Raw genomic sequence first — 21341 nt, 5'->3', positions numbered from 1 at the left:
TTTAGCTTTGTGTGGGACTCTTTATACTGTAGTAGGGAACTCACCCATTTAACAAAAATAGAATAAAGAAAGGGAGGTTTAGAATAGTAGAGGACTTTAGAGTGGGACTTACCTTTTAGGTTAAATAATGGGTTTATGGGTAATTTTTATCATGAAAAAACCTCTAAGATAATGCAAGCTGGAGCCTTGGACAGCTCCACTGCCTCTTCTGTTTTGTAGTTGTGAATGAAAAAGATTAATATTTTCTAGAAGAAGCTTTTGATTTTTAAGACACTTTTGGAAATTAAAAGGAAGATAAGAAATTTGGGACAAAATTTAGGTTATTCTTAACCAAGTATTTTGTTTTGATGATTTTTATCCTGAAGCTTTTACATTTAGCTAAGAATATGAATGATTATTTGCATTTGATGGTGGCAAAGATAGCATATAATGTACTTAAGAAAAAAATGCAAACTATTCTCGAGACTTATTTGAGGTTATTTCGTTAGTGTACATTCAGTTACACAAAGATGCTTTTTCTTCAAAGTTGTGTAAATTTTGGATTGCTGCTGTTTTGTGGGTATTTGTATAAACGGCAAAGATCAAATGGTTGATAGCATCTGTGATAGTTAGCAAAGATTAGATTTTGATTAGTGGATATCAGAGACATTGGTTATTAATGTATTTTAATAATTTAGGATCTTAAATCTTTCTGGATGCAGCTGCTATGTTCATGGATTCTAGATTCTGTTGAGAGGTGTTCAGGGTGACTAGATTGATTTAGCAGTTTAACAGGATTTTAAAAAATTACTATTTTTCCTTCTAAGTTTCAAGAGGATTAGTCTGAAATGTTAACTTTCAAGCTGAAGAGTAACTTTGCTATGAGGCACCTGTTTCTGTGAGATGTGTGCGCATGTTCCCTTCATTTCTAGGTATGTCTGGCATTGCTAGTAGGTTGTGCTCTGTGTGTGGTATTGCCATATTTATTTATTTATAAATATTTATTTATTTATTTTGGCTGCACCAGGTCTTTGTTGCAGCATGCAGACTCTTAGTTGTGGCATGCAGGCTTCTTAGTTGTGGCATGCATGTGGGATCTAGTTCCCCAACCAGGAATTGAACCCGGACCCTCTGCACTGCGAGCGTGGAGTCTTACCCACTGGACCACCAGGGAAGTCCCGCCATTTTTATAATGTAATTGTTTTGTACCTGATATCTTTACATAAATTATTTTAGACTTATTTGATAATGATGAAGAAGAAAATATAAACTATAAGCTAAACAAAGGGAAAGTCCATTTGGGTCTTATCTATTGTTTCTGTATGCTGCCATAGTGTGTTAAATCACCACTTCTTGTTGTGAGTGGTTATTTCTAAGTTGATATTTCTTTTTAAAAAAAAATTTATTTATTCATGTATTTATTTATTTTGTTGGGCTGGGTCTTTAGTTGCGGCAGGTGGGCTCCTTAGTTGTGGCTCATGGGCTCCTTAGTTGCAGTGTGCATGTGGCATCTAGTTCCCTGACCAGGGATTGAACCTGGGTCCCCTGCATTGGGAGCGTGGAGTCTTTTTATATATATATATAAATTTATTTATTTTATTTATTTACTTTTGGCTGCGTTGGGTCTTCGTTGCTGCACGTGGGCTTTCTCTAGTTGCAGTGAGTGGGGGCTACTCTTCGTTGTGGTGTGTGGGCTTCTCATTGCGGTGGCTTCTCTTGTTGCGGAGCACGGGCTCTAGGCATGTGGGCTTCAGTAGTTGTGGCACGCGGGCTCTAGAGTGCAGGCTCAGTAGCTGTGGCGCGCGGGCTCACTTGCTCCGCGGCATGTGGGATCTTTCCGGACCAGGGCTCAAACCTGTATCCCCTGCATTTGCAGGCGGATTCTTAACCACTGCGCCACCAGGGAAGCCCCGGGAGCGTGGAGTCTTAACCACTGCACCACCAGGGAAGTCCCTCAGTTGATATTTCTAAAATTGAAAATGGACAATCTTTTAGTACAAATAATACTATTTATCAATAAGGAATCCAGTGATAAATTTAAGCTTTATCTTCATTTGTTCATCAAGTAGAATTCTACTCAATTTACTTTATTTTGACTACAATCTTATTTGCTAAGCGGAAAACTTTTCTTTGACTGCATTGGGTCCTCGTTGCTGACCGTGGGCTTTCCCAAGTTGTGGCGAGCGGGGGCTACTCTTTGTTGTGGTGCGCGGGCTTCTCATTGCGGTGGCTTCTCTTGTTGTGGAGCACGGGCTCTAGGTGCATGGGCTTCAGTAGTTGCAGCATGCAGGCTCAGTAGTTGCGGTATGTGAGCCCTAAGGCTCGTAGGCTTCACTAGTGACATGCAGGCTCAGTAGTTGTGGCGCACGGGCTTAGTTGCTCTGCGGCATGTGGGATCTTCTGGGACCAGGGATTGAACCTGTGTCCCCTGCGTTGGCAGGCAGATTCTCAACCACTGTGCCACCAGAGAAGTCCCTAAGCCAAAAACTTTTAAGTTTATATATTCAACAAGTAGGTTGTACATAATTAAATGTTTTTCTGGTTAATTGTAGATTCTTTGGATGGGAAGAGACCTTGAAAGGACCTCTAGTTTATCCTTCAACTTCAGTCAGTATCCCACTTAAATCATTCCAGGTAGATAAAAATGTATCCTATTTGTGTAAATCTTCACAGGTAATGTGGCAACCTTTGTGGGTACTGTTTTCCAGCATTTAATTATTTTCTCTATAAGGACAGTGTCTTCTGTCTAAGCAGAACACAGTACAATATTTGTTTGTTCTCTCTTGCCCCATTCTCGATTTTTGAGTAAAAATACCTGCTTACTATAGTATTAAGAAGACCCTATTTCTTTGTAAACTCAGTAATAGTAGCTACCCATGTGTAGTGCTTTTGTGCCAGACGCTGTTGTAAGCTCTTTGCAGATTGTAACTCACTTACTTCTTACAGCAATCCAATGAGGCCAGCACTATTACTGTTCCCATTTTACATGTGTTGAAATACAGGCTCCTTGAGATTAAATGACTTGCCCGGGGTTATATTCAGACCTTTCTACAGCTACTTGTTTGATAGTTGATAATCTTATAGTACAGATAATGCTGTTTATTTTGTCAAGTAGTAACTAAATGATACATTTAATCTTTCTTTTTAGTTTATAAAGTAGAATAAGGTGGGGATGGGATTTGAACCTTGGCATTTTGTGGGCAGTCTGCTTCTGTATTACCTCTGCTTGACTGTTGTGAAATGATCCCCCACCATGCTTTTCTCCGCATTATTTTAACCCTAACCAGTTTTGTTTGCCAATCCTTAAATTAGCCCTATGGTTCTGTTATTAACTGTTTCTCAGTTCCTTCCTAGATTGGAACCTGGGACAGATACCAATAAGGGCCATATTTCATGCAAAGATTACATCACGGTTCTTACATGCTTGTAATTTTTTGTTGCAAAATTGTATTTATAAAACAAAACAACCCCAAATCAATAAAATGCCTAATTGCATCGCAGTTTAATGAATTACCTTTTTAGCTAGAAAAAGGCCCTGGACTTTTCCTCAGTGGGCAACAGTCTCTCATCTGCAAACCTGTATGATATATAACAAGTCCATACAGGTTTGCAGATGAGAGATTATTGCCCATTGAGGAAAAAATGGAACTCAGATTTCAGTGTGGCTATCCATAGGCAAAATCTGTTCAGACTCTTGCTGATTTTTTCTATCTTCTCTTTATGTGTGCCTATGCAAGCAACATACTAAATACTATTTATTCATGCTTTAATTTGCTTAAATAATTGATTCACTTTTTTTTTAAGACTTTAATTTTTTTAGAGCAGTTTTAGGTTCACAGTAAAATTGAAGGGAAGGTACAGAGATTTCCCTGCCCCAACACATGCATAGCCTCCCCCCGCCCCGTTATCAACATCCCTCATCGAAGTGGTTCATTTGTTACAATTGACCTACTCTTTTTTTTTTTTTTTTAATGTATTTATTTTTGGCTGCATTGGGTCGTCTTTGCTGCGCGCAAGCTTTCTCTAGTTGCGGAGAGTGGGGGCTACTCTTCGTTGCGGTGCACGGGCTTCTCATTGTGGTGGCTTCTCGTTGCGGAGCACAGGCTCTAGGTGCGCGGGCGTCAGTAGTTGTGGCACGCAGGCTCAGTAGTTGTGGCGCACGGGCTTAGTTGCTCCACGACATGTGGGATCTTCCTGTACCAGGGCTTGAACCCGTCTCACCTGCATTGGCAGGTGGGTTCTTAACCACTGTGCCACCAAAGAAGCCCCAACCCACTCATTTTTCAAAATAACTAATAATTAGGGTTTCTAAGTGCCCAGCATGAGCTAAGTAGGTAAATTGTTTGAAACTCAAAACAACCCTAGCAGAAAGCTTTTTTGTTACTACTCAATTTTTTTCTGACTTTGGATTTTTTTACAATGTTTCAAACCTTATAGAAAAGTTGCAAAAATGATACAAGGAACTTCTATATACCCTTCTTCAAATTCACGAATTGCTTTTTATTTTGCCCCATTTACTTTATCATTTTCTCTCATGTGCATATATTTAAACAAGTAAATTTGAAAAAAAAATGGATATCAAGGCCTTACTTTTAAAAAGAAAAGGGAAGACTGTTTTGAGTATATCAGCAAGTTGGTATATGTTTGATTTTAGTCAAGCATGTGAAGCAAAGGAATCTCGAGGTTGGATTTGGAGTGGATTTTGTCATTTTATGGTTTGTTGTCTTCACTGTATTTTGAAAAACATCCCTCATTAGCAAAAACTGTCGTGGTCTGCCCTTTTGTAGGGGACCTCCTTAGCGCCTGGCATGATGTGGTCACACACAGTGGGTCCTCAGTATATGCTAGTTCTTGATGATGTATGGGTGATTATTATGTGAAAACAGGAGCCACAGCGCTGTTCAACACCATGACTGAGACATATGTAGGTAAAATACATATTTTACCTAAAGATCCTTATGTTGCTTCAAGGAACTGGAAAAGATCTAAGTGTAAAGTAGACTGCCTGAGGAATATTGCTTGCAATTAATACAAGTAGTTTTGCCTTATGGTAAGGAGACGAATATAAATATCTTAACATTCTGTTACCTCCCCCCAAAATTAACAGAAATTTGTGGAGTCTTTTCAGTTGTCGTGATATAAGGAGATTTCACTGACCCCCATTCCCATTGCCCCTCCAGCTCATCCTCGGTCTTTATTAAAATGGTGGCCTGTCTGTTTGATAAAGGCATGACCTGCAGAATGAGGCCTGTCTGATTTCAGTGAAAGGATTATTAACTGGATTCCGACAAATGTAAAATACAGCAGTTGAAGCCACCTCCCCTCCTCCGTTAGGTGATCATCAAAGCTATGAAATATCGCTCTGTATTAAAGCTGATTGTAATAATGAAAAACACTTTGCTCTCATAGGATGAGAAAATTACAGATTATTTGGAAAGCATTCTTTCCAGTCGTGTGTTATTGTTCCTGAGACATGGGCAGTTTTTAAAGACTATAATACTGTTCCTTTGCCATTTACATGTTAATAGAAGTCTGAAAAGTAAGACACTCTTCTGAAATTTTCAGGGTTGTTTTTATTATGTGTCAAGTTGTAAACAGCATTCTGTGACAGGTATTTTCTCTCTCTTCTTCTATTGAGCTAATTAGTAATTTACACTCTAGTAACATCTCTTTCAGCCTCGCTGTGTGAAAATGCCTGCTACTCTGTGCCTTCTATGCAGCCTGGGCTGGCAAATGATCAGGGACAGATGTTGGTTAGCATATCAGAAGGATCAGGGATAAAATTTATTTTTGTGTTGTATTTTTATAAACATACAGGCTTTTGTATCTGCCCTTCCCCTGCCACACCGTCCCCCGCTCCCTCCCTCATTCAAACAGAAATGTTATGACCTCTTATAATCCAGAGCTACTGCCCTTGATTCAACTTTGGATTGTTTTCTATTCTGTCTCCCACCCTCACCCCCACCCCCACCCCAACACTGTGGGATTTAGGGGGGATTAGCAGGGCAGTCTGGCATAGTTTAGAGCCCAGGAAGCTGGTCTTCACTGCTCCCTCCCATCGACAGAATACAGAGCTTTTTGTCATTGTCTTTAGAAACCAGCAGTGCTTCTCTAGCTGGGCAAGTTATGTGAGGGGTGGGAGGGCAGCACTGTTGCTAGTGAGTTAGGAAGATGCTTTTATATGACAGTTGATTCTCTCCAAAGGAAAGATAGGCCCTACTTTTCCGTCAGCTTTTTCAAAATGCAGCCTGAGTGACCAAAAGACAATTTACAGCTTGCCTTTAGCACTTTGTCACATTGGTGTTCTGCTCTTTCCTGCCCCCACTCTGTCTCTGTCTTTCAGTCTCTGACATGGAAAAGATGATGTGTAGTATCTGTCATGTGTTCACTCAGATAGGCCATGTGGGCATGTTAATGTAGCAAGAGCTTTTGACTTTGAAATAAAGTCTTAAGTATCAGTTTGTTCTGTGAAGAATATAAATTTAAATTGAGAATTGAAGGGCAGAGAGGGGTTTACTGATTTATCAGTTCTGAGCCAAAACCTTTCTAGAATGCTAGATAATTTGTGGTACTTATTTTTTCAGTTATGGATACTAATTTATCGGGATAATAAGGTCAAAATCCCTGTTAGAGCTAATTAGAGTCTCCCTGACAAAAATTGTTACCTGGAGGTGGCCACAAAGAAAATCAGGTGAGAAAATGTGTGAATAGCTCAGTTCAACCATCGTTGCTAGTAGCATTGTAATCATAGACATGTAGCCTTTGACAGTGAATCAGCGTTCATGAACAGAGGGCATCTCATTTATGTTAGCGTTCACTGAGTATGTGGGGCTCTGTTAGTGTTTTGTTTTCATAATCTAGAATGTAGAATGTTTCTATGGTTGGCCATTGCTAACATTTACTTTTTTTACTCTCCTTTTTCTATGTTCTAACCACCTGTATCAATTGTCTTAATTATATTGGATGTTCATGGTTAGATATTGATTACACTCTTGTGCTTTAACATCTAAAAGAGGTCAAAGGTCAGATTAATAAACAACATATGAAAAAGTAAAATATCAAAGTGGCCTGATCACACAGGGGTGTTGTGAGAAAATAAAAATAAGAAAGTGAATGTATGACTAGGAAGTTGAATATACTCTTTTAAAAGAAACATTTCAAAAATATATGGCATAATGTGAAGAACTGATAGCAGTGAATTTCAAGTGAAAGGTAAGGATTGTGCTTTAGTGAAGAGATCAAACTCATTTGTGATGGCGTCATTGTCCACTCCATGCTAAAATCCCAAATTGGTTAAACATTACCAGTCTCCCTAGTTATACTGTTAATGTGCTTCTTGAATTATATTTTTTCTCCATAGGCCATTCAGCTTAGCCTACAGCTAATAATAAGTTCCAAACCTATTTAAGCTATAAATTCTAATTCTACTCATTTAAATAAACATAACATAAAGCATAAGTACCACTTTTTTACCTATTAGATGAAGAGATTAAACAAGTTGATGATAGCTAGTAGTGATGAGGATGTGGGGAAATTGGAATTCTCACACACTGCTGATGGGAACGTAAGTTCCCTTGAAGGTAAATTTGCAATGTCTGTTGGAATTTTAAATGTGCATACCCAGTGACCCAGAGATTCCACTTCTAGAAATTTGACCTATAGATATATTTATACACGTGCATGAAAAATATGAGTACAAAGTTTTTCTTTATAGCATTGTTTGTTCCTGCAAAAAAATGATGTCTGTCAGTTAGGGACTGGTTAAGTAATGTATGGTGGGTCCATACAACGGAATACCATTAAGCTATTAGGAATGCAATGAATCTTTATTTGCTGATGTAGAAAGATGTCCATTGTTAACTTTTTTTAAAGTCACGTTATAGGACAATAAATATAGAATATTCGTATTTTTGTAAAATGTTAAGGAGTGCTGTTGAGGTGTTCCCTTTTTTGGGGGTAGGTACTCACTTTTTACTCTATGTACTTCTATAGTGGTCACTTTTAATAAGCATGTGAGGAAGGGGTTAAGTGAGAACATTTTCATGAAGGAAACTTCCGTGGTAGTAAGGGAGGAGAAAGAAGCTGGCTAGAGAAGAAAACTGCTCATTTCATATGAGAAAGGATATATGAGATATATCAGTCAAGTTTTTAAGTAAGAAATGAGGACTGGAATGGCAAGAAGAGGGGATATAGTGGAAGTTGAGAACATTTGGTGGAGATTTTAAAGGCAGTGATAAAGAGCTTGCATTTGATTTGAAAAATGATCTATAAAATGGAGATGATAATAATACCTAGTCCACTGGGTTATTGTGAGGACTGAAGTAAATAATGCATATAAAATATTTAGAACAGTGACACATAGTAAGCGCTCAATGTTAGCTATTATTATTGAGTGAAAATACATTATCTTTTGTAAGCCAGAATAAATTAATGCGTTGTCTTTTATTGTGTGTGGTGATGATTCTGCTAACCCCACTGACAGACATGTAGTTTGGGTTTTTTTCCAGTAGTATTGGTGGTTGGCCTAACCATTCCTAGTCTTCACCTTTGATCCTCCCACCTACTAACACTTAGTATCAAAATCTGAAAACTGAAATCTGAATACAATTTTAGAGCTTTAGACATATGATGTCCTACCAGTTGCTATTGGGTTTGTTTACCAATATTAGCATGTATACTAGCTAACATTTGGGGCTTGTAGAAAGAGGGGAACAGGTAATTTGGGGGAGAGACATCATTTTCTGTGCCCATGGGATATGGAATAGATATGTCACTTTGCACCGAATGTGTTAATCAGTTTTTGTTAGCAATGCAATGTAATGAGCATATTAGCTACAGCACCTTCATTGGCAGCCAGCAGTCTGCTTGTGAAATCTTTTAGAAAACAGAAATCTGGCGAGAAGTATTCCTGAGCAGTGGAAATATCTTTGGGGGGAAAATAAAGTAGAAGAAAATTTTCTACCAAAAAGAAATTGTTTCACTACTGCGAACCACGAGAAAAGTTGTTTTACCTGTGGGCTAAGATGTGACGACATAATTTTTTACGGCTTTAAAGTGAGTTCTTTTCGTATTTCGATTTTTCATTTAAGTTTGTTATTTAAAGAACTTCAAGGTATATTTACATTTGATGAAAAATATTGATAAAACTGTTTTAAGAATGGTGAATTTCTCATTTTATAGTATATATTCTAATGTAAATTATTTTCCCCTTCCACTTTCAGTTAAAACGTATCTTAAAACATATCTTTTTGTTGTTTTTTTAAAAAAATCTTCAGCTGAAATAACAAAAGTTTATATTTAAGCACAGCACTTGGCACTTAAGAGGTGTTCAATAAGTTTTTATTGAATAAATTAATGTATGCATGAATGAAAAATATTCTGAATTTGGACTTTATACTCTGTGATTTGGGCACAGCCTAGCATTGCTGTATAAAGGCCTTCTGTTCAGCTCCCATTTTCATGCCCATTTTCCTCTCCCACCCCACAAGCACCCTCTCAAATGTGTTTGTCATATGTCCTTGATTCTATATGCATCTTTATAAGATACTTAGTGATTTGTGTGTGTGTGTGTATCTTTAATTCTGAAATTGCTCATTATACCACGCTGGCGTAGAATTTGGCTATAGAATTCTCCCTGTAAAAATGCTGTAGATCTTACTCTAGGTTTTACTTTTTTGGTCAGCACTGCTTTAAGATCTGTTTGTGCGTGTTGGGATGTACTTTTAGCTAATTGCTCCTAACTTCAGCATGGTATTCTGTGGTGTGTATCATTCCCATAGTGATGGATGCCTAGGCTACCGCAAACAATGCTATCAATAGACAGTCTTGTCCATGTCCATTATGGACACGTTTGCGAATTTCTTTGGGATACAGACTCAGGAGTGGCATTGTGGCATAAGTATTGTCAGGCTGCTGAATGGTTGTATCACTTTACACCCCACAGGCGTTGCATTCCCCACCTCCCCAATGCATGGTATTGTTCACATTTCTAATTTTGGCCATTTAATAATGTCTCATTTTAATTTGTATTTTCTAATTACTAGTAAGTTTGAGCATTTCTTCATATTCAAGTTAGCAATTTCCCTTCTGTGAAATAAGCATGAAAGATTGAACGTAGTATTTTATTAACTTTTTTCAAGCTGGAGGAACTTTCGGTTATGCATTGTATTTTGTAAGATATTAGTATATTTTCTCAAGCTTCAAAAAGGGAAGAATATCATCCTTATGCAGAATCTTAAAGTATTGTTTTTCTTCCTGATCCCAAGAGATGATGAAACAAACTTTTTTCTAAGTATTCAACTTAAAAGCTATAAAGTATGCTACAGTTAAAGCATCTTACTGATCTATTCGCAGTGCCTTCATGTATGCTAAACATTGAGAGCAAGTGTTTGTGCCAGAGTAGATTCGGTGGGAAAGTGCTTCATTGTGTTAGTTAAAAAAAGAAAATCTCCCCTGGTCAAAAACTAGTACACGATTATCAAAAAAATCAGATCCAGCTGCTTCTCCCTGTTTATAGTCTCCCTAGATGTCAGGAAACTGGTAAATAGCAGACAGCACCTTCTCTAACTTGCCTTTCCATGAAGAGCCCAGCACTTGATCGAGGAGAACCGTCTTAGCACTTACTGAATATAAGCAGATAATATCAAAAATGATGAACAGATACCATATTATACTCCTCATTTTTCTATGAAAGGGCAATAGAAAATATGGATGTTTTGGTTTTTAAAGTGTTTGTGGATAGAGAACAGCATATTTCCTAATTGAGATGCCACTTCTCAGGGTCTTCTAGAAAGTTGGGCAGCCGTTTCAGATTTGCATGGGAATCTCACTCCTGTTAATTTCAGGTCTCAGGAAAGGAGGAGTGACTGATATAAAATGCCCTTTCCTTGTTCAAACAGGTTCGTAGTATTTGTACTTTCCTTTCCTGAGGAAGCAATGCAGTTTTTAAGTGTTTTCATTTCTGACCAAGATGTGATACAATCAAATCGTTATGTTGACTTTGGTTTAGCATCTGCCTGACTGAGTGGAAAAGGAATTTTAATTTGTGACATGATTGACGTAGCCATAAACCATGAACTTTTCCCAATAATACCATAATATGTTAAAACAAATTACTCCTTTTTCTCTTTTTGCTGGTTTTGTGGTTATGTCTTTTGAGTAAGTTTCTATCAGCAAAACATTTTTTCCTGCTCTTAATTTTTTTCAAACTAAGCCACACTGTATGCTAAGATGTAGAGTTTCCCAAGTACTTTGATTTTGCTCTGCCTTGAAAATTACTGTTTTTCTTTCATTATTTTTTTCCTCAGAAATCTTGCTTGGAAAATTATATTTTTAGATGTGATTTTAAAACGTTCTTTTTAACCTTATCAAGAATCTTTTAAAATTTAATATTTATCAATGCTAAGTCTGAATATAGCATAAAAAGTGTACTACCTGCTTTTCTCCTCCCCAACATTCTGCCTCTCCAGAGACCTCCATTTTCTATTCCTCCAGCAGTTCTTTTGGTATTTAATGCCATTTTTTCTAAACAGTAGGTTAAGCTGCTGTTTTTAAAAATCTGTATAGGGTTTTCTCTAGACCTGAACAGCTCTCATCATGGGATCTGCCTTCCTGAATAGCCTAGGTATCTTCTTCACCTCCCTATGTTGGAACTCCCTGTTTCCTGGACCCCATATCTTCCCCCTTCATTGTTTATATTTTAATTAAGCAATTCCTCCAGAAGTTTTCTAAGAAAAGGGTGCATGGGATGTAAATCTGCATGTATGAAAATGTCTTCATTTTCTCTCATACTTGATTTATAGTTTACCTGGCTCTAGAATTCTAGATTGGAGAATATTTTCTCTGAGTTTAAGAGGCATTGCTGTATTGATTTCTAGCTTCTATTATTGCTATGAGAAGGCTGGTGGTGTTCTGATTCTTGTTTTTTTTCCCCCTCCTTGGTTGGTTTTAGGATCTGATCTTTGTCCCTGATGTTCTAAAATTTTGTGATAATCTGCCTCACTTGTTTTATCTGTTGTGCCGGGCACACTGAGAGGCTTTTCAGTTTGGAAACAGATTTTTTTTCAGTTCTGGGAGATTTCCTTGAATTCTTTTTTCTTTTTCTTTTTCTTTTGGCTGCGTCGGGTCTTAGTTGCAGCATGCGGGATCTTTTCCTTGTGGCATGGGCTCTTCGTTGCAGCGCGTGGGCTTCTCTCTAGTTGTGGCATGCGGGTTTTCTCTCTCTAGTTGTGGCACACGGGCTCCAGGGCACACGGGCTCTGTAGTTTGCGGCACGCGGGCTCTCTTGTTGAGGCGCGCCGGCTCAGTAGTTGTGGCACGCAGGCTTATTTGCCCTGACCAGGGCTCGAACCCGTGTCCCCTGCATTGCAAGGTGAATTCTTTACCACTTGACCACCAGGCAAGTCCCTTGAATTCTTAAATTATAACCAACCTCCCCCTTGCCCCCCGTTTTCCTATTCTTTCTCTCTGGAACACTTATTTGTGTTTGAAACTTGTGGACTAATGAGTCCTTTAATTTTACCATCTTTTCTATTTCTCATTTTTTTGGTCTCTGTTCTACTTTCTGGGATGTGTTTTGAACTTCATCTTCAGACTCTTCTAATTTTATATTTTCTCTATCATTTTTAATTTTCAAGAGGTTTTTCTCTGAATGCTGCTTTTTATTGTTTTCTATTTTTGTTTCATGGATGGAATAACTCTTCTCTGTTTATATTAGTTACAATTTTTAAAAGTTTTCTGCAGCCTCCAGTATCATCTCTGTTTTCCTTAAAGTACCTTTACTTGATCACTTGTTTCGGTCTTTCTTTTAGGGAATTTCCTTAAATGTATGGCCTTGGCCATCTTACTCGTTTTCCAGAATGAGCTACTGAAAAACTGAAAGCTGAATTTGCCTGAGTGGGGGCTTCTAAAAGTTAAATGGTGGTCTTCATTATAAGTTGATTAGCCAGGAACCCACTTTGGTGTGTGGGGGGGCGGGGGGGGGATGTCACCTCCACCAGTCAGTATTTGTAGGTGTTTTTCTTTTCTCTTAGCCAGGTTTTCCCCAGAGAGAATGCTCCAACCATTGGCTTACACACCTGCCTTCAACATCTGGGGAGCTGAGTGGGGAAGGAGCTGGGGATATCTACCTTTCAGGATCTCAGCCTTCCTTGAATCCCCATCTTTTTAGACTGGTCAGCCTGCCCCTAGTTGTGCCCAAGTCCAGAGTCTCTTTAGTTTCCAGAGAGTAAATTCCCTTCCTCTGACCAGTGGCTGCTTGGAGTCAGGGTGGGAACCTTGGAGTAGAACTTTCACCCTGTGCTCCTTTATTCAGCCCTGCCTGCTGTTCCCACTTTCAGATCATTCTGAGCTTTTCTGGTGTTTCCCAGCACAATTCAGTTTGCTCTGAGCTTCCCCTTAACATGCTCTTAGTTTTTGCTTTCTTTACTGTGCTAAATCAAATAGCTAATCAATCTGCTTTTCAGCTTCCAAAAACTTTGTTGTAGTTGTTTCCTTTCCTAGTCTTTGTCCTTATGAATTTCATGTTTTTAATGCCATTTTAGTGGAGTTAGGGAGAGAGCAGAGGTAAATGAAGGTGTTCAATGCATCAATTTTCATTGAAGATCCAAATTCATTTCTTTGATGCCCTGTTTCAACACTACTTAATAGGTAGATGGTTTATAGCAGTTGAAAAATTTTGCTACAGTAACAGAATTGTACAAGATATAAATTCATTTGGTCTTTGCTACCCCTTTGGATTAATGCCTAGCCTATAGCTTGCTATGAGAGAATGACATCTAAATGACTTCGGGAAGTTTGCAGATAGTGTAATAGAAATTAAGGTCATTAAGTAACTTAAATATTCCTTTTTCAGATGTGGAAACTGAGACCCAGAGAGCAGAGGTGGCTTACCTATGGTCACTTATCTGTCCTGAACTAGAACTGAGTCTCTTCCCCAGTGTTCTTTTCCTTGCCAATGTGGTTCTGTCTTCTCTCATCAAAGTAGCTGGAAATAGGAGCCCTTTATCATGGCTTATGTCACCCAAATGTCCTGTTAGTTTAGTGTGGACTTTAGGTTGCAGTCATGGAATTTTTTTTTTTTTAATGTTCTTCTTCCTGTTAAAGATTGGGGTCTGGTTTTATTGGGGTGAACTTTAAAACTCAAGAAAAGTTGTGTCTTACCCTTTTAAAGATGTTTCTGTTTTGAAGAATTTATATTGAGCATTTAAAAGGTTTCTTTTTTCTTCCTACTATTCACTTTTCAGTGGCCTCCAAAAGTTCTTTGTCAGGGAGGGCAGAAACTCTTTCCTGAATGTAATTATAGCAGATAAAATTATTTAGAACAAATTAATATCCCTGTTAAAATGTTTAAATAATGTGGAAAAAGGAAACTCTTGTAAAAATGTCAAGTTTCTTTGGAGAAATCCTAGAATGCTTTCTCTATCAATTTTTCAAAACTCAATTCTCAATTCTCCTCTTCCAGGACCCCTTCCTGCATTTTACCCCATGACATAAATCTTTTGTCTTATTTCTCTTTCCCTCCTATATTTTGTACTTTGCACCGTTTGCCCCAGAACACTACCGAATTCGTTGTATGTTGACTAGGATTCTTTGGTGATTTTTATTTATATGTAAAATTCTTGGGGGCAGAAACCCTGCTTTATACTTTTGAATAAATTCACTTCTACACATATTTATGGAGTGCCTTCTTTGAGGCATTGGGTTCCTCTGTAGGTCCCAGCATCTTTGGGGTACACATTAGGACACTGACAGGTGCTGATGATTGGGAAAACTCACCTTTTCTCCAGTCACTATTAGGAGACGATTGAAAGAATGGGCTTTGCCCCTTGCTTTGTGTCACGTTGGTGACTAGTAATAACAGCTGGGAGCAGAGTGGGGAAAGCCTGTTTGGAAGCTAAGGAGTCTAATGTTTCCTTAACTGGAAAGTGAACATGTTGGAATAGAAGCCCTCTGAGCTTCCTTACACTCTCCAGATTTCATGATTATAAAGAGGTGCTCCTAGTGAATCAATGACACCCTTTAAAACAACTGACCCACAGAGAAAAATGTCTCTTAGGATTGAGTGGAATCCAATGGAAATCTTTCCTTGACTGAGCTAAACTGTTGCATACATAATCTGAAGTACCTGGAACACTTAGAATGATAAAGCATTGTTTTCTTGTTGTTGTTGTTTTTTTCCTCTCATCCTCTCCTAAGGTTAAATAATGCTTTCTCATTATTATTCTTTAGAAATGTATTAACTTTTACTTTTCCAATTTTTTAAAATTGTGAAATATGACATACGTGAAATACATTTTAAAACATATGTACATTTTAAAGACTAGTAAAACAAAAGCTGGAGTAACATCCTACAAGGGGAAAAGTTCCCTACATCATCCTCCCTCATGTCGCACCGCAGGTTAACCACTGTCCTGACTATTATCAAGAAAGTTAGGAATTTGCTTCTCTTTATTATGTTTTAAATTTCTAAACTTGAAAAATAGCCCAGTAATGAAAGGTCTTTAGTCTTTTTACATGTGTGTGTATATATATATATATATATATATATATATATATATATATATATATATATATAAATTAATTAATTTATTTTTTTGGCTGCATTGGGTCTTCATTGCTGCACACGGGCTTTCTCTAGTTGCCGCGAGTGGGCTTCTCATTGCGGTGGTTTCTCTTGTTGCAGAACACAGGCTCTAGGCTCGTGGGCTCAGTATTTGTGGCTCACGGGCTCTAGAGCGCAGGCTCAGTAGTTGTGGCACACAGGCTTAGTTGCTGCGCCGCATGTGGGTTCTTCCCAGACCAGGGCTCGAACCCATGTCCCCTGCATTGGCAGGCGGATTCTTAACCACCGTACCACCAGGGAAGCCCGTATATTTTATGTTTTACACAACGTAATACTAGAAAAATAATAGGTAACATTTATTGATCACCTACCTCACGCCACTGAGTTTTCTGAACTCTGTACACATTGTAACTCCCTAATAATTGTATGAGATAGGTGAGGAAACCGAGTCATGGAGCTAGGAATTTGGTCCCACTGGGATTCTAATCCAGCCAATCTGAGTCCTAAACCTGCTCTCTTAACTACACCTAATTAGGGTGTTGTCTTATTATTTGATGCAATTTTATATTTTTAATATCTGCATCTATTTTGTATCTTTGAATACTCTAACCAGATCACAAGGTAGAACAATACAGAGTTGGAAAGCTCTGCAGGCGTTAGATCTTGACCAAATATCTCCTCATCGCTTGACACAGATATACAGTCCATCAAGTTATCTAAATCTTATTATATGTTTAGTATTGTCCATTTCAGAGCACTCCTAAAATGTTTATTTTATAAATGTTATTTTTTATGGGAATTTTCAGGGAAAACCAATAATATCACTTATATCTGTAGTGTAATGAATAGTGATATTTCACTTAGAGTTAAATTTTTAAAAGAAGAGCGTTGATTATAGGAAGCATTTTCTAATATAATATTTCAAAATTCTTTTAAAATATACTTTTATGTTTGTAAGACACAAGTAATTTTTGGCGCTTGTTTAGATATGGTCACCAAGAGATAGCTTCTTTATACGACAGTTACTGACTCTATTTAGTGAATTAATGTTTCCTTTACAGTGTTTTCTCTAAAAACAGCTAGCTGTAGTGACAAGTCTTTATGTTTCAATTTTAAAATTAGATACTGTTTCTGTAGAAGGAGTACAGATTTACAGCTCAGTAGCTCCTGAACAAGGCATATAAAGTGCCTTAGAATATTGCTGTCTGCCAACTAAGTTTTACCATGGCACAAAACTTTACTTAAATAAACCTCATGTTGTTTGCCGCTGATGTGGAGTTACCGGCAACTTAAAGCGATTATCTTGGGCCTAGGCACTGCTGTTTTCTTGCTGTATGATACTGGACTAGTCATCTAATCACCATTTGAGTATCCATTCTTCATCTGTAAAATGCTGCTGATGTCTACCTCATTGTGAGAATTAACTGAGCAAATATATATGAAAACCCCTCACACAGCATGGTATCTACTAAAAGTATTATAAATGTTTGTAAATGTTCTCTTCCCATTATAATTTGCTGCTCTGTGCTGATAAAATTGTTGTATGGTATTTATAAAATGTGCTTGGTAATGACCAAATTAATGCTTTAAAAATGGCTTGAATGAATGCTGGCAGACTGAACTCTACCAATTAGTAATATTAATCGTATGTGGAGATTATAAAAACCAGGATTATATTTAAGCACAGTGATGAAATAGCAACTCCAGCACATGCTATATGGAAGGTCATTTTTGTGGCTGACACTGCTGCTCTACAAACTAAATGGGATTCGGTCTTGCTTTTGTTTGTATATATTTATCGTGGATAAGTGAGAATGTAAGCATATTATGCTATTGCTTTTAGGTCATTTTATTTTTTGGTGAGGAGGAATTCCCAATCTGGCTAAGGTTGTATTTTCTTTATTCCGTATTAAGTAGTTAATTAAGACCAGAATGTTATTTGAAACATAATAAAGAGAAGCAAATTTCTAACTTTCTTGATAATAATCAGGACAGTGTTTAACCTGGGGTGGGACATGAGGGAGGATCACATAGGGAACTTCTACACTTGTAAAACACAGCTTCATAAGCCCATGGACCGAGACTTACCTGGTGGCACAGTAGATAAGACTCTGCGCTCCCAATGCAGGGGGCCCGGGTTCGATCCCTGGTCAGGGAACTAGATCCCACATGCATGTCGCAATTAAGAGTTCACATGCCACAGCTAAGGAGCCTGCCTGCTACAACTAAGGAGTTGGTGAGCCACAACTAAGGAGCTCATTTGCTGCAACTAGGGAGCTGGTGAGCTGCAACTAGGGAGCTGGCGAGCAGCAACTAAGGAACCCACCTGCCGCAACTAAGGAGCCGGTGAGCTGCAACTAAGGAGCCCTGGAGCCGCAACTAAGGAGCCTACATGCTGCAACTAAGGAGCTGGTGAGCAGCAACTAAGGAGCCTGTCTGCCACAGTTAAGACCCAGCGCAACCAAATAAATAAATATTTAAAAAATAAAATAAACCCATGGACCACATTTCTGTCTAATGCTGAAAAAGCATTTTTTTTGAAAAAGCATTTTAATAAATAGCTTATAAGATTCATTTGGCAAGTGAACTTAGAATTTACCACCTAGATTATTCTGAACCAAGGTCAAAGTGTATAAATGCAGTCCTAGCACCCTTTGTGTTTCACAGAAAATCGTAAATCTGTCTGTTTTGCAGTTTCTGTTCAGAGGTCCTGAATTTGAACTTAAAACATTATTCAGAGCCATTAATGGGTAAAACCCATGGCAAACTAATAACTTAGAATCTCAGAACAGTAAAGTCAGCAGATCTTAAGCCCTTGTTCGGGCTGTCCATACTGCACAATGTTTTATGTTTCTTTTTGCATTATTACTTACCCTGGTGATATGTACACAATTTTAGAATTTTAAATTTGAGTGGGACTGGAGATCACATAGCTCTTCAGTGGCAGAGTGTGGACTGAGACCCAGACTTCCTGCTACCTAATCTCACTCTCTCTCTTCCCACCAGTCTATGCTGAGCTTCCTAACTTCGTGGCCAAGAGAGATTTAATTGTGTTCTTCTTAAAATTCGATATGAGGTCTCTTTATTTAGTTGTGGATGCATGTAAACTTTTGCCTTATTTAGTTGTGTGAGTTTCCTCTGCCTTTGTATTTTCCAAGCCTTTTGGCCTGTTTTTCCTTTAATTAGATATGACTGATCGTTTTTGATTTAAAAAATTATTTATGACATTATGACTTAAAAATATGTCATTTCATAGACTTTCTGCCCAATTACCGAGAAAGCATCTAACTCAGGTTCTGAGCCACTGGCTGTTTGGCAGAGACAATGAGAATATGTTTTCACTCCAAAACAATCAGCATTAGCTGTAGCTTCCTGGATTATCACACCTGCTTTGTCTACTCTCAGGGTTGTCTTGAGGCATCTGAGAGATATGTGGGGAAGCACTTTGAAAACCATAAAGTGCCATAACAATATGTTGCATGCATGCATTCATGCATGAGTCTTCTGGTTAATTGTATACTTGAGACCTTTTGTCATAAGACATTTTGTTATATGAGCTCATAAATTGGAATATGAGCAAAGATGTGACTGGGTCAAGGGAAACACTTAAATCCAGCAAGGACTTGCTGGTAGGAAAATTAAGGAGTGAATGGGTGGTGGGAAATAAGCCTAGAGTGTTAGTGCCTTAGAATGTAAATGGAAATAACAGATGGACTTGAAAACTTTTTCTTTGTTTAATATCCAGTCTTTTCATTCTTTAATCAATATTGAGCGCCTAGTGAGCACTAGGCACTTTTTTAGACATCACTGTTGTTCACAGTTAGTTAGATAAGATGCTACTGCTGTCCTCCAGGAGCTTATGGGGAAGGCAGTTACAGACAAGATACAACAAAGGATAATAAATGTTTATATTTTGGAATGTACCACATGGCTGACCTTGCTGAAAAAGCTACAGTCTCGGTTAAGTTCTTTTTTTTTTGCCATGCGGCATGCGGGATCTTAGTTCCCTGACCAAGGATCGAACCTGTGCCCCCTGCAGAGAAGTGCAGAGCCTTAACCACTGGACCACCAGGGATGTCCCTTGGTTAAATTTTTATCTGATTTAAATTTATTAATATTCTCTTGTTCAACTTTTTAAACTTTTAAAATTATGAAATATGTAATATATTAAAATATTTTGAGATATATAATATAAATCTGTATTTTAACTATATATAAAATATATATATTTTAGATAACCTTAATTACGTAAAATATGGATCTTTTCTACTTGGTAAGTCATCTGAACATTCCCTACCTGACTACATTAATATTAGAGATCTCTTAAAGAAAGGGCATTGCTGCCGTCCCCTTGATGTTAGTCGCTGATGCTAGATTTTCTTTTTGGGGGGGGAGGGGCTGAGATGGGTCTTTGTTGCTGCACGCAGGCTTTCTCTAGTTGCAGCGAGCGGGGGCTACTCTTCGTTGCAATGCTCAGGCTTCTCATTGTGGTGGCTTCTCGTTGTGGACCACAGGCTCTAGGCATGTGGGTTCAGTAGTTGCAGCAGGCGGGCCCTAGAGCGTGCAGGCTTCAGTAGTTGTGGCACGTGGGCTCAGTAGTTGCAGCGCACCGGCTTAGTTGCTCCGCAGCATGTGGGATCTTCTCGGGCCAGGGCTCGAACCCGTGTCCCTTGCATTGGCAGGCAGATTCTTAACCACTGTGCCACCAGGGAAGTCCCGATGCTAGTATTTCTTAAGAGCAGAAACCTGGGTTTGAATCCTAGCTCTGCCACTTACTAGCTGTCAAACTTATTTGTACCTCCGTTTCGGTGTCTGTGAAATGGGAATAAAGATAATACCTACTCACAGTTATTGTGAGAATTGAATGAGTTAATATATGTTAGAGTGCTTAGATGAGTGTCTGGCTCACATTAAAGGCTATATAAGTGTTATCAGCAGCCATCATCATCATCGTTATTTGGCAGAATAAAAGTAAGTTGAGTAAAGTTTTCAGGAATGGATTTTCTCCTCAATCCCTGAAAATTACTCTAAACTCAAGGTAGAAAGATAAAGGAAGGAAACTAAACATTTTTTAGTCATCAGCTACGTGCCAGGCAGCATGCTAGCATTTTACCTGCATTTTCATTTAATCCTTACACCAGTGCTCTGAAGTAGATGAGAAAACAGGCTCAGAGAAGTTAAATTACTTGCAAAAGGTCTGGTATGGCCACCGTGATGATAACTGGTCTCTGTTACTCTACATCCTATACTCTTGCATTGCACATGCCACAAAGCCTGAGAGTTCAGCAAGTTTCACTCATGATAGGTACACTTGGAATGTGCTTGTTAGGGACTTTATTTCTAATGATGGTTTAAAGGGATGTCATCCACATTTTTAGTTCCTGCTGCAGTGATTTGTTTTATATATCTGAATTTCCATCCCCCCCATTCAAAAGTATATTACAGTAGTATAAATAATATAAGTGGTACCTAGATGGAAAATATTTGAATGTGTGTAGTCTTATTAAGTTTGCAGAATTAAGCTGACCTATTATAATTTCCCAGTTTTCAAGATCACCATCATAATTATTGAAGTCATTACTCTTCAAATTAATAGCTATTTCATAGGGCTTTTAAGCCTAACTTCTGTGTAGTTAATGTATCCTAGGTGCTCAGTATAGAACTGATTATTTTGGTCAGCTTTTGGAGAACATCCAGAATTAATTCAAATAACTTGGATTTAAAAGTAATTAAGTTAATTTTAATGGTTTGGTGTTCTCATATTGAAAGTAAGGCTGTTTGGATAGGAAAGAGGGGTATT

General features: G+C 38.1%; 2 protein-coding genes across 4 annotated transcripts in view; both read left to right on the top strand.

Annotated features, from left to right (window-relative positions):
* The window catches only part of USP49 (ubiquitin specific peptidase 49), an 81658-nt gene that overhangs the window by 16810 nt on the left and 43507 nt on the right, over window positions 1-21341 (top strand). The gene's annotated exons all lie outside the window — the stretch shown is intronic.
* MED20 (mediator complex subunit 20) overlaps window positions 1-21341 on the top strand; it is a 46504-nt gene that overhangs the window by 20078 nt on the left and 5085 nt on the right. The window lies entirely within an intron of this gene.

The sequence above is a fragment of the Aethalodelphis obliquidens genome, unplaced genomic scaffold, assembly GCF_003676395.1.
Source record: "Aethalodelphis obliquidens isolate GAN/ISIS:26980383/991018 unplaced genomic scaffold, ASM367639v1 scaffold31, whole genome shotgun sequence".
In the NCBI taxonomy this organism is placed as follows: Eukaryota; Metazoa; Chordata; class Mammalia; order Artiodactyla; family Delphinidae; genus Aethalodelphis; species Aethalodelphis obliquidens.
Note: the sequence above shows the minus strand (reverse complement) of the source record. Positions and strands in the feature narration are given on the sequence as shown.